This window comes from Serinus canaria, chromosome 3 (assembly GCF_022539315.1).
Source record: "Serinus canaria isolate serCan28SL12 chromosome 3, serCan2020, whole genome shotgun sequence".
NCBI lineage: Eukaryota > Metazoa > Chordata > Aves > Passeriformes > Fringillidae > Serinus > Serinus canaria.
The window spans coordinates 87691613-87704610 of record NC_066316.1 but is presented as its reverse complement, the minus strand read 5'-3'; the positions used below and the strand labels follow the sequence as shown (position 1 = coordinate 87704610).

Sequence of the window (12998 nt, the reverse complement as noted above, 5' to 3'; positions counted from 1 at the left end):
CCATTCAAAGAGGCAAAATAACTTTTAACAGCTTAAAAGGCCAAAGTAACAGTGGTACCCAAACTTTCTGAAGCAACACACTGCATGAGGAACTGACCCTCTCACATCCCCAGCTCCTGAGCCACCTCACAGGTTCTCCTCCAGGAATTCACTGACAGGCAGTCCTCTGCTGAATTGCCTCCAGTGCTCGCTTTGTAGTGCTGTAAGTATCCTGGAAGGTAATTAGCATTTCCTTAAAAATAACAAATGCATATTTGCAACACACAAAAATACTTTCCCAGGAAAAATTATTAAAATATAGTGAAATAAGTACCATTTCTCCTTGAGCGGCAGAGTATGTAACACAGGAAAAAATAAGCAATCAAGAACCATAAGTATTTCTCACTGTGCACAATTATAAATGCAATTTAAACTGTTCATGGAAACTTAATAAAAAGCAAATGGATTTGAGTATAAACAACTAACAGCAATACAGCTATGAAAGGTTTCAAAGTTAGTTTTTTCTCACAAAAATCTAAAAGTAATATTTATTTTTCATATATTTTCTAAGGCTATTATTATTTTGCACTTAATCAGTGAAGAAGCATAGTAAGAACTATTCAGCACTCTCTGGCTATGTTAGATAAAATTGTGAGGTAGCCTGTTTAAGTGTTTCAGGCTCCAATAATGCTACTGCCAAACCTAGAACAGGGTCCTGCTGTTGGCACTGCAGGAATTAGCAGCTTTACTAATTACTCCAGCACTGTGAATGCAAAACTATCACAAAGCAATGCCCAGAAGTCTACATGGCTTATGATATCTACCCTAACAGTCTTTAGCCTCTGAAGACATTATAGTATTCATTTACTTATTTTTTTAATTATGCTCAAAGGTCTATACATTTCAAAACTAAGAAAGAAATGTGTGTGGATCAACTCTTCACTGTTGCTGAAATCTAGAGAAGCAAGAGCTAGCGTATGCAGTAAAAGCAATTGCAGTTCTTCTAATTAAAAATCACAATTACAGCATGAGATATGAAAATTATGAAATAGGGTCCACTTTCTTAAATGCAGGCTGCCTTATTTTGTCTAACCTTTGGTTAAGTAGGTCTGCATGTGACTGTCCTAGGCTGTCCTAGGTCTTAGTTGGTGGAAGCAGCAGCACATGCAATGGAGCATGTGCAAAGATGGGCACTCCATGCAAGTGAGACAGCCCTCTTTTTCTATTCTTGCTGCATAGAACAAGACAGAACCTGATCCACTGAATTTCCATGCCTACTGCTCCCTGCTGAGCCCCCAGGGAATTAATGCGAAATATACCACAGGACAGAATTCCAGGGTATGACAGCAGTGGTAATTATCTTTAATGTAATTTTTCTCAGCATTTACAGATAAGTGCATTAAAACTGACAGAAAGCTTTCAGACTTAGGAGGGAAGGGGCCCAGGTTGGAGTCAGGCAGTGCTAGGAGAAGAGTAAACTCGGTTGCCATTTGGGACTTAGGAGGCTTTTAGGCAGACAGCCTCATTCACTGAGTAGCTCCCTCTTCAATCTGAAGGGATACACACACAGACATCTACAAATTCTGAGTAGAGGCTACTTTAGAAGAGCAAATGGTGTGTCTTAACATCTTCTAAAGAAGTCACTGCATGGCATTATACAATTTCCCTCCAAAGGAAGGAAGAATACACAAAGAAAATGGTACAAAATACATTTTGGGGAAGAGCCAACATGCTGAATCCTTTCCAAAAATCCTGAAATTTGTTATCTTTGCTTCTTCAAAAGCTTTTTACTTAAAAAAATGCAACTGTAATGAATGTATAAAGAAAAACAAAGAGATCAGTAAAGAGAAAAAGACTAGAGATTGTTCTTGGGTAGAACTATGAAATCATACCCTCATACAGAGCTATATTTAAAATTATTAAGCTAGATTCCCTATATATTAGACATCCAGCTACCTCAAACTCATACCACTGAATGTCAAATTAATAAAAAACAACCATCTATCTCTTGTTCTAAAAAGGAGCTCTATTGTATTACTAGAACTATACTTCTACTAGAACTATTGTATTACTGGAACTATATACATAGGTAATTTTGAAGTTTTACTAAAGGTAGTTCTAATTTAAATATCCTCTGGCAACAGTCAATCTGAAATAAATCCCCAAAACAACACAGACCTTGCAGGCACTCCTTTTAAACATCTGAGAGTGTGCAAATCAGCCAGAGCTACAAGGAAATTTCTATTAAAACTGAAATATATTCAAGTAAGCGATAAAGAATTTTTTTTAAATTGTTCTGACTCACACATGACCACAAAAAATGCTCCAAACAAATCACTTTCAAATCTACTCTCAGTTTCCCATGTGTTTATTTTAAATTAAATGTTCAAGGAATGTTAAATGATAGCTCTATCATATACTATCCATGCTTAACTCATACATAAACATTTTGCTGTCTCACTCAGAATGGACTTCCTTGTGATTCTGTTTACACAAAAATCCCTCAGCACAATGAGTCAGTGTTACCTGCAATAAATAAAGCAGCAGAGACCAAATGACTTGACCAACATATGCACAAAGTGTTGGACCAGCACATCACTGCTCTCCACATGGTAACAGCAGGGTTTAATGATGGATTCCACACCTGTAACTGAAGTCTGGCTAAACAGCACACTCACTCCATTGAGAAAGCTAATCTTGGAATACTTTTTGTCTTTTTTCAATGTGGTAATTTACAAAACTATGCATTAAGACAGAAAATATAAAACAGTCACAATAAAATAAAAAAAAAAGTAAAAACAAGGAAAACCCACTGCAGTTCTAACACAGGTTGATGTATCAATTCCCAACTTTAAATGATTGTCAAAAGACTATAATACTTATCACTAATTGATATCTCTACTAATTACTTAAAATATGTTAAACCAGATTGTTTAGCCTAGGTTACAGATAATTGTCATCCCTGAGGGATTCATATCCTCTTATTCAGAAGAAAAGCAAGTAGTTGTAGCTCTTTTGGCACTAAGTAATTACTCAAAACTGCAGCTGGCTGAACAACAGGTTGATTGAAAAAAAACAAGATTACTCCATCAACAAAATCTGGTTCTTTTCATTATAAATATTTTATCTCCGGAGAGAAAAAAGTAAGAGCTCATCTCTTCATACTGATTAACTGGGACAACTAGCTTCTACATTAAGTAATCAAAAAATGAATGGACTGTCTAATCTGAAATGCACATTTGGTACCCTTCCACCACAGGAATGAAAAACTGCCTGTTGTGGTTTGAGAGGAAATGAAGTTTTTTGCGATGGTGTGGGCAAGCCAATCGGTGTTCAGATTTAATATTGGCACCTGGTTTGTCCACTGAGGGCATGGATACGCCTCTGAGAACACAGGGGGTTAAAAGCTGTGATCTCCCAGGGGAATTTCCTTTTGGGTTCCGGTTTGGAACTGAGCAGACCCTCCCTGCCTGGCTCCAAGCTGGGCAGCGGGGGAGGGGAGCCATGCGGCCGGAGGGAGGTAGGCCAGGCCTGGGCCCAAGGGTGGAGGAGAACATTACAAGGGCTTCGGGCAGCCATCCTCCATTCCCCCCCCCTCCCCGGAGAGAGGGAGAGAGCCAGAGCCTGTGCCTGTGATAGCGCTGCCAGCGTGAAGGAGAAGGGAGGGGTGCCCAGCAGGGCAGCCAGGCGTGGGAGTTCATGAAGCAAACCGGCAGAGCCTGAGACTTTTAACCCTTCTGGGGAGGATGGAAACCTTGCAAATGCTGATTCCTCCTGAAGTTGATGGATTGAGAGGATGTTGAGAAGAATTCTAGGTGGGAGGAGATGATGGAGTGGCCTTTGGCTGGACTTTTCTTGTATAGCCACAGCAGAACCCCTTGTGTTCCCGTGACACAGAGACTGCATTCTATGAGGAGGCGATGGCTCAGAGCCAAGAGAGTGCAGTGATGTGGAGGAGTGTGAACAGAGACGGGTGAGGAGGGTGGTGGTGGTGCCCTCTGTCTTCGAAGAAGAGGAAGAAGAGGATGATCTCTGTTCAAGAGACCCCTCGGCCCCAGGGGGTGAAATTTGGGGGGGACAGGTGTCCCAAAGGAGAGGGACTGTGCTTTTTTGGAACTGGACAAAGTATCCTTAAAGGGAAAAACCCTAGAAGCAGCTCTGATCCATGTGCAGTGGTGAGAGCAGTGGACATGGAAGGAAGAAGTCACAATGGCAAAATGTTCTCAGGGCGGTGCCACACGTGACACGGAAACACGAGAAGTTTTGACTGTTTCCTGGGGAAGTCTGTGGTGCAAAAGGGACTCCTCTCTTCTCCACAAACTGAGAATTGGTTATCTAAAGGGTGGTAATGGAATTGGAAATTTGGTGGGGGGGAGGAGGAAGAAATTTGGAAGGTTTTCATCTTGTGTTCTGTGTGTTTTTCTTTGTAGTTTTAGGTTAATAAAGTTTTTTTTCCTTTCAACCTCAAGTTGGAGCCTCCTTTGCTCTGTCTCTGATCGCATCTCACAGTAGATACCAGGGAAAGAGGTATTCTCATGGGGGCACTGGCATTGTGCCAGGCTCAAACTATGACACTGCCCAAGATTCCCTGTGATACCCAGTCACCTTCAGCCTTTCAAGCACCTTTATCTTACCACACTAAGTTTCACAACTGAGCTGTCACAACTTAGAGACAAATAGCACCTTTTAGGTTCTTTTTCATGACTGACTGCAACTATTCAAATTCATGAACTTAAGCACATACAGAACCTCAGCAGACTAAAGCCTATGTATCAAACTATTTGACCAATCAGACCAATAGAAATATTTAAGTAAATTAATTTTCCCAAAAAGCATTCCATAATGAAGAAATACCTGTTAAAATTTTTGGAAAGTAAGTAAACCTCACAATAGTTCAACAGGACTACTGGCCTTAGAATGCAGCTGATTTCATTGTGTAAGTTCAGGTGAATTGGGAAGATTGATGTCTCAGAGGGACAGACTCAGTATTGGTGTACATTACGTGGTGCCATTCATGTTATACTACTTCTAGCTTCAGTAACTGATTTGAGGCCAAATATTCTTGTTATAAAGATAAATGTGTTGGAAATAACAGTACTGTTTCTTACAGTACAAGACAGCAGCAATGTGAGTAATAACAAGATGATTCCAATTTGACTATTCAAGAAGCAATCTTTTTCTCTAGAAAAATCTACAGTTACTATAATTTCTTTAATTCAACTATTAATTCTTAAGGGTCCATCAAGAAGCTACCAGGATTTCTTGCAAAGCCATAATACTTATGAAGTAGAAGACTGATATGCAATTTCTCATCTTGTGACAAGCTCAAGTCCTTCCCATTTTATCCCATAAAACTGAAAAATAACACCTTTCTTTTAATCTATCTTTACAATGATAAACATTCACAGGGCAATTTGCTGCAAATAGGGTGGATTTTGTTTGAAAATCAAATTGGCTCTGAGGCATTTCCTCTTGGCACTGGTAGGGTTTAGGAGATTTAAATAATACAAAGCAGTCTTGTGCAACATATTGAAGTCAAATCTGAGCACTGTCTCAATGTATCACTGATATTAGGAAGTCTAAAAATAAAAGATGGTATATTTAGAATTAGTTGGAGAGACTGAATTACAAATATTTATACAAGTGTTCAATGTGTCAACAAAAAGCAATAGGTCCCAGCAGTATGTACAATCTACCTTTAGACAATCTGAGTTAATAGAAGCAGACACCAAGAAAACCTTAACTGAAGGGTCAGTGACTAGCTTGATATTTTAGAAAACTCATGGATCCTTTTCCTTATGGATTATATTTGAATAAACTTCTTCATCAAATTATAAAGCAATTTTCACTTCTATCATGACCACTGTTGTATTTTCCAAGTAAAATGCAATTTATGTACTGGAATATACACCACTTGTATTGTCTTTCGTACTAACAAAATTTTATAATGACATAAACTTCTGTAAAGTCTATCCCACGTTACTTAGTTTACTAAAATAACCAGCAATGAATCGTTAAGGCTTGAGAAATATATTGACATAAAACCCTGCCCCCTAAGGTTTCCTGGTCTTAAAATGCTGATGGAGACTGGGCTAACTGGGCAAACAGGTCACCTGAGGCTGCAGGCAGCTCCTGGGGAGGGGGCATCCTACCCTGGCAGGGACACCTGCAGGGTACATCCAGTCCAAAGAAAAGAAACGCTCATTTTTGGAAAGCTGAGTAAAAAGCACTAGTATGTGTCCAAATGAGGAAATGAAATCCTAAAGAAGCTACAAAATCTCCTTGTAATTTTGAATTCTACAAGGGTCAAAAATTATAAACCTGTTCTCTCCCAGCAGAACCTTCTTCAGACAAATCTCTTGGCCAGTTCTGAGGCTAAGTAGACCCAGCTGCACCTAGACTTCCCAGAGAAATTCAGCAAGTACAATTGTCTCATTGAATCCTCATGACTCAACAGGAGGGACGACAACCTGATTATACAAACCACTGTAACAGATCATAGAGTTAGACACTTATTTAGACACTGCACTGACAACATTTAGATATTGTATTAACAATAAATCTAAGCACAATCAACCACACGATCGCTGAGTTCACTCGTCATACACTGCTGAGCACCTTCTCTCAACAACTCTGCCACATTACAACTGATGCAGAGAGCAGGGTAATCCCTTCAGCCATATCAAGCACAGCAGTTTGACCATTCTCTTTGAAAGGAAATACATGTATTCAAACAAACTAGAAATTGACATCTCCAAGAACTTTTACAAACCAGCAACTGCAAATCCACGCAGAAGGGGAGGGATTTGGCCCAAGATGGTATTGGAAAGGTAAAACAGCACTGTAAGGGAATGCAAAGGATCAGTAAAAGATGGAAAAGTAAAGGATTTAATATGCAAAGTGCTTGCAGCATGTCTGACTGATGCCCAAAAGTAAATGCCAGGGACTTCACAAAGAAAAAGGCCAAGATAGAAATCAAGCAAAACATGACTTTGGCAGTCAGTAGTCAATTCAAGGACAGAAAAAGGAAGTTAGAAGAAAAAACAGAAGCTGCAATAGCAGAATCAGAACCTTTAAAATTCAAAGTCTCATCTGAAGATTGGGACAGAGACATTTGGAATGACCCTGAGGACATGGAAACAATCAGAACAGGAGGAACAGCAACTAGTCAGGCCTATAAGCAAAACAAAGACCACAAAAACTATGGGTGATGGAGTAAATAAAACACATTGGAAATCTATCTCATATATACCTCGGAAACTTGCAAAACTACAAGAAAAACAGAGCAGAAATGAGGGGAACACTGAGGCAGAATACACCTGCTGAGTAAGCCTGAGAGGGAGATAGAGTCCTACCATCCCCAGAAGATCACTCTGGTCCAAGAGTATTTCTAACTGGACTAGAGGGTTAAAAATCAATAACGTATTTAGAGCTGCATACCAGGAAGGAGGAACAGACCCATGAGACTGAGGGAAGCCTAATACTATAATGGCAAAAGGCCCAAATGAAATTACAGTTTCTAAAGAAGCTTCCCTGCAACTAGTGGAGCAACACGGCCCAGAGAATTTTCCACAGCCCTGATAGGAAACCTGGGATATCTCAGCCTATTCATGAGAGGGCCTCATCTTTCTTCAAATGAAGGAGGAGCAAACTCTTACAATCTTGCTCAGGCTGCCTCTAGCTGTCACCTGGGAAGAATCAGGACATAGGTTAGGAAAGGGGGAGAGCAAGTATTTTAATCTAGAAATACTAAAGCTGTCCAGGCCATAAGCCTGGCAATACCTGCCCTTCCCCCAGCTGGATCCAGGCCACCTACTTACAACAGCTGTATTCAGTGAAGAACATTCAGTGAAGAGCAAAATCATTTGTGGAGAGAAGGACAAGCTCTAGAAGGACAAGTCTCAATTCCTGAGACTTAATGCATGACAAAGAACAAACTCATGGTGCCTGGCAGATTCAGCACAAAAGGCCCCACCAGAGGGGCAAATGCCCAGCCCTCAGGATCGCCATTCACTACTGCAAAAGGAACTGACCAAGGTAAAAAACCCAAGACAGTGACTGGAAGAGGTTCCCCATGTGACCTAAGTGACCAAGAGAACAGAACACAGCCATGTTATCTAGTTCCCTCTGAGGCCCCAGAGACAGAGCCCTCCCCTCCTCATTCACCCAGGAGCTAAGACAGCTCTCATGTCAGACAAATGCCTTAGGCCTGACCCACAACTGGAGAAATGTAACAACAGTGGATACAGGGAATAATCCCATTTAAATCTCACCCTGTTAAAATGATGAGCCAGTTACCAGGGAAAAGCAGCCCATAACAGGCTGGGCACCCATGATATAAACACACCAATGAGGATGTGTGTTCACTTGTCATACACTGCTGAGCACCTTCTCTCAACAATTCTGCCACATCTCCCAGAATCCTGGGAGGCCCTGGATTCTTCGGGATCAGCGCAGCACATTGGCTCTAGGTGGGCTCATCCCACCCATGCCCCGACAGCAACACTCAAACCTCCCAGCAACACTGTAAGGCAGCTGGTCACTGCTCTGGGGATGGCCACTCTGCCCTGCAGAGTGTATTTATACCAGCTGTATAACACTCTGTATTTATACCAGCCATGTATTTTACTCTGATGGTTTAAAAAACAACTTTTCTGTTTACCTAATATATCGCTTTAAGCTTTAGAATCCCCTTGCTCCTAGGCTGCCAGCCCTGGGAACTTTAAGACATGTCAGCCTGGATAGAGTCAAGTGAGTATTTCTTAAAGGGAACTGCAGACATGGCTATCTTAATTCATTTGAAGCTGTTTATCCTGGGAATTGTATCTTTTCCACTGTTTTCTTTCCAGCTAGTTTCTCACTTAATACTTACTGGTTATCAGGCATGTCAATATCAAACAGGAACTCAAGTCACATCTCCTACTTGTTATTTAAGAGCAATCCACACCCTCATATATTCACATACAATATTAGCAGTATTTTGAAACAAAGCTTCACATGTTATTCATTATTCAAATCAAACATTATTCTCAATTATTTTAATACAGATTTCACCATACAGATTTTAAAGTCTATTTTATATGAAATAAAGCTTAAAAATCTTGGTAACTCCAATTAGGAATCTCAGATGTAAGATAAAATTTAAAAGTAAGTTGCACTATATAAATATTTTATTTAAGGGCAGACTGGTGCGATTCTGGAATAAAAAAACACCATCAACATTCCACTCTTGCTCAGGCTTCATACAATTTGGTTGCAAAAACTTCACTGGACTGGAATAACTAGAGGATATTTGACTAATTCCGCTGATCCTCTTTGTATTCCTGTATTTTTTATTATAACTTTGAGAAAATTACACTATAGTACCCACTCTGCCCTTCCTTCAATTGCTTAATCTTAAACCCCTAGCACAGTCTGAGATACCAAAGGACATCACATCTGTCCTGAAGCTGCCAGTGCAGCAGCATACAAATCTAAAGATTTCCATGCCTTACTTCCAATCCTTTCATGGATGTCCTGAGTGAAATTCAGCTTCAGATTAAGACAGCTAAATTTTGATGTCTACTGAAAATGAAACTATTTGATTCAGTTACCAAAATATAATGAATTACTACTACCCAAGATGTTAGACAGCCCATCTAGTCTCCAGCTACCACTCTGGAAGAGGACAAGTCTCCCACAGGCCCTGTGTCATACCTGTACCTGATTTGAAGATGTCTCTGATACCATGGGACATAGAAAATCACACTGGTTCATATTCAGATAACTGAATCAATTCCACCTTAGATATCTTACCAACAGAGATAATGAAGCCAGGAAAATAGCCCAGCCTACTGAAGTGGACATTCAGGTAAATTTCTCGCCATTCCACAGATGACAACTGTAATGAAAGCACAGAGCTCGTAGTGCATGCAAACATAGGTGCCTTAGTAAAGGACTGAGTGCCCTACACAGAGCAAGAGTGTCACCCCAAACAAGTCACAGTGGCAGAACGTAAATGTGTCAATGTGTCATCCCTACTTTGCAGATTGTCCCAGACTCTTTAAGTCTTGTATTAGGAAGGTATAAACACCCCTTGGGACATATAAAATTCAATGGTCTGCCCATTCAAATCAATGAGAGAACAATGATAAAGGAGTACAGCTACCCCAGACAGAGACAGGCAGAGCCTGGACAGCCCATACTGTGTAGGTAGACACTGCCTGGCAACAAATTCAGCAGGAAATAGCCATTTTAAATGTACTAAAATGGAGAAGTTTACAGCACTTGTATCTAGTGGCATGGTTCACTGTTTTATGAAAATACTGATCTGTTAGTTACCTCTGAGTTGTCAATCATTAAAACATTTCAACAGAGTTTCTTTCCACTTTGTTTCGATCATTTACTGATTCAGAAAATACTACTTTTTTGGTGTTATATATCCATTTGAGAAGGAAGATGTCTTTCTGGCATTACAATTTAAGCCTGATTTCTACTCAGAGTTTCAAAATTATCTCATCTAGAAAGCCCTCATAATCAAACTGAAGCTTTTGATTAGTAACATTTACTTAGGGATATTAATATCCATAGACAAATTCCCACTCAGTTTCCTAACATTTCAATTAATCTTCAAATATATTCCAGGGCAGCTCTTCGAAGCACACTTCTGTAAAGCAGCAGTGTATCCCTGAGAGCATGATGATTTCAGTTCATTTTTCATTCTCAAAAAACATTTGGGAACTACATCTTCTTTGTATGTGAGATAACTTGGACAGCACCTCAGCTCCAATCCTTAGATGGGAACCATTAAATTCAGAAATTCCTTATCTCCTTCTGGGACTAGAAACTGTAGCTATATTCAGCATTAAGATGAAATCTTCCCTGTTAAATCTATTTCCTTCCAGTGTTCTGAATTATGTTTCATATGCCAAGAGAAAGCAGTTTTAATGAAGTCTTCTCAGTCTTTGTAATAGAAGAGGCAAAACCACATTTTCCTGTTCAGCTTACTGAGAAAAGAAACTAAACTTTGCACTACAAAGAAACACCACACCATTTTCTTCTAACGAAAAACATTCCTCCAGCAGCAGAGGGTTCTCCAGGCCAACTTAATGCCTCAGAATAGCTGCATTACCATTTCTTGGTCTCCTAGATACTCAAAATTCATGAAATTTTAATAGGATTGTGGTAGCACAGAACTTGAGTTATCTTCCTGAGCTGCTTTTACTGTTCTAGAAAGAGAGAAGCCAACCATTTCAGACACAAGCCACAGATACAGGGGAGGGCCAGACTCTTGAAGACTGGGAAATATCTCAGCCAGCCAATTGTCACACAGAACATTTAGACAGGTGAGAAATATCTCTTCATGTATTTTTAATCATCAACCATGATACAATGTACTGTCTTTTTTATTTGTAGTCCATTACTTTGACTTAAAATTTATTATCACAGGACTGTTTTAATATAGTCAAAGACAGACTGGCCAATCTTTGCAAGACTTATAAAATATGCCTGCCTTTAATTTTAATCAATACTTAATTTTAGCAATGCACTGCAAGTGAAATATAAATTTCTCCCCATCCCTTCCCCAAGAAACTGGCAATTTCACAGTGGCTACAGGAAAGAAACCCAAATATATTTACTGTACAAAATTAAATTTTAAAAATATCTTTTCTCATAATAATAAAAAGTTACTTGTTAACTAAAGAATCAACACTCCTTGGTAAAATTTATTTTAACTTTTTTTTGTCTTCTCAGAGAAACAGAGATTGTCCAGAGCTTTTACAGAAGCCTGTTCAAATTATTTAACCATTTTTAGGACCTGATGTTCGAGTACTAATATAAAGAAGATTTTATTCAAAGCTTCAGTTCTCAGTCTACTCAGGGTACCCCAGCAACTCACTTCAAATCAAACAATCTCCTTGGAGAATGACTTTGTATCCAAAGTGATACAGCAATTGATAGCTACACAGAGAAGGATGTATGGACAGACACCACATTATTCTGTAGCCAGGAGCAGCTGCTGAGCTCTCACAGCACTGTTCTGGATTTCTCCCGACATACAGCACAGTTATCTGAGAAACACATACCTCCCAACTAAACGTCCTGGGACTAGTTTGGATACAGTTGCCAGTATTCTAAGCAGTTCGGACAGATATAAATTGAGTACTCATGCCAGGTTTACTTCCAGATGCTACACAAATCTGGACATAAATAGTATTACCAAGCCACAGACAGTATACAGCATTATACAGTTACATGTGTGGAAACACTACCACAGAAAAGGTGTATTTTTCCATTTTTGTTGTTTAAAACTATTTTAAAATCATATGTAACAAACCTTATTATGCAAACAAAAGTGAATATCTTTTTTTTCAGAAATCTGTGGCTTTGGGATGACTTTTAAGTGTTACTTTAAGTACTATAAGATACCAAACATTGCATTCCATTTGGCTCCTTATAAATCACGTGATCGAACCAAAAAACGATAGAAGGAATGTTCAGAACAGTAACCTGCTTTCAACACATAAGTGACTTTAGCTCATTGCAGTCATAAGGAATATGTATGGACAACTCTGTGGCCATCAGCAGCACTATGTTTTAGAAAGATTAGCAGAAGTTTCTGTAAAGCAAAGCTTTCCTATCACCATTATCCACTACACATTAAAAACATCCAGAACAAGGCACAGATGCTTCCTGCCTAAGGAAATTATAAACTAAAATATTTCAAAAGCAAAACCACATTTGAGTGTGTGCATGTAAAGGAAGAAGGGAGAAAATTAGGAAACTAGGAGAGAGATCGTACGTGCTTTGCTTTTCAAACCACTCTTTTGAATTGCAGAAGTTCTGAATCATTTATTAAATAACACAGAATAACAAAGGTTTTAAGGGGGGAGCAGCAAATATGACAGCTTAGGGAAATAGGGTGGAAGGAATCACCTGAAATGCTCTTAAGAGCAAAGCAGAAAAATGTAGACTGTAGTATGAAAGTTGTTTTGTTGGGAATGGAAAGGGAAACCATGTGATGAGTATGAGGAATGTAG

General features: G+C 39.3%; 1 protein-coding gene across 1 annotated transcript in view; it reads right to left on the bottom strand.

Moving 5' to 3' along the window:
* Positions 1–12998, bottom strand: part of KHDRBS2 (KH RNA binding domain containing, signal transduction associated 2) — a 307309-nt gene that overhangs the window by 275129 nt on the left and 19182 nt on the right. The gene's annotated exons all lie outside the window — the stretch shown is intronic.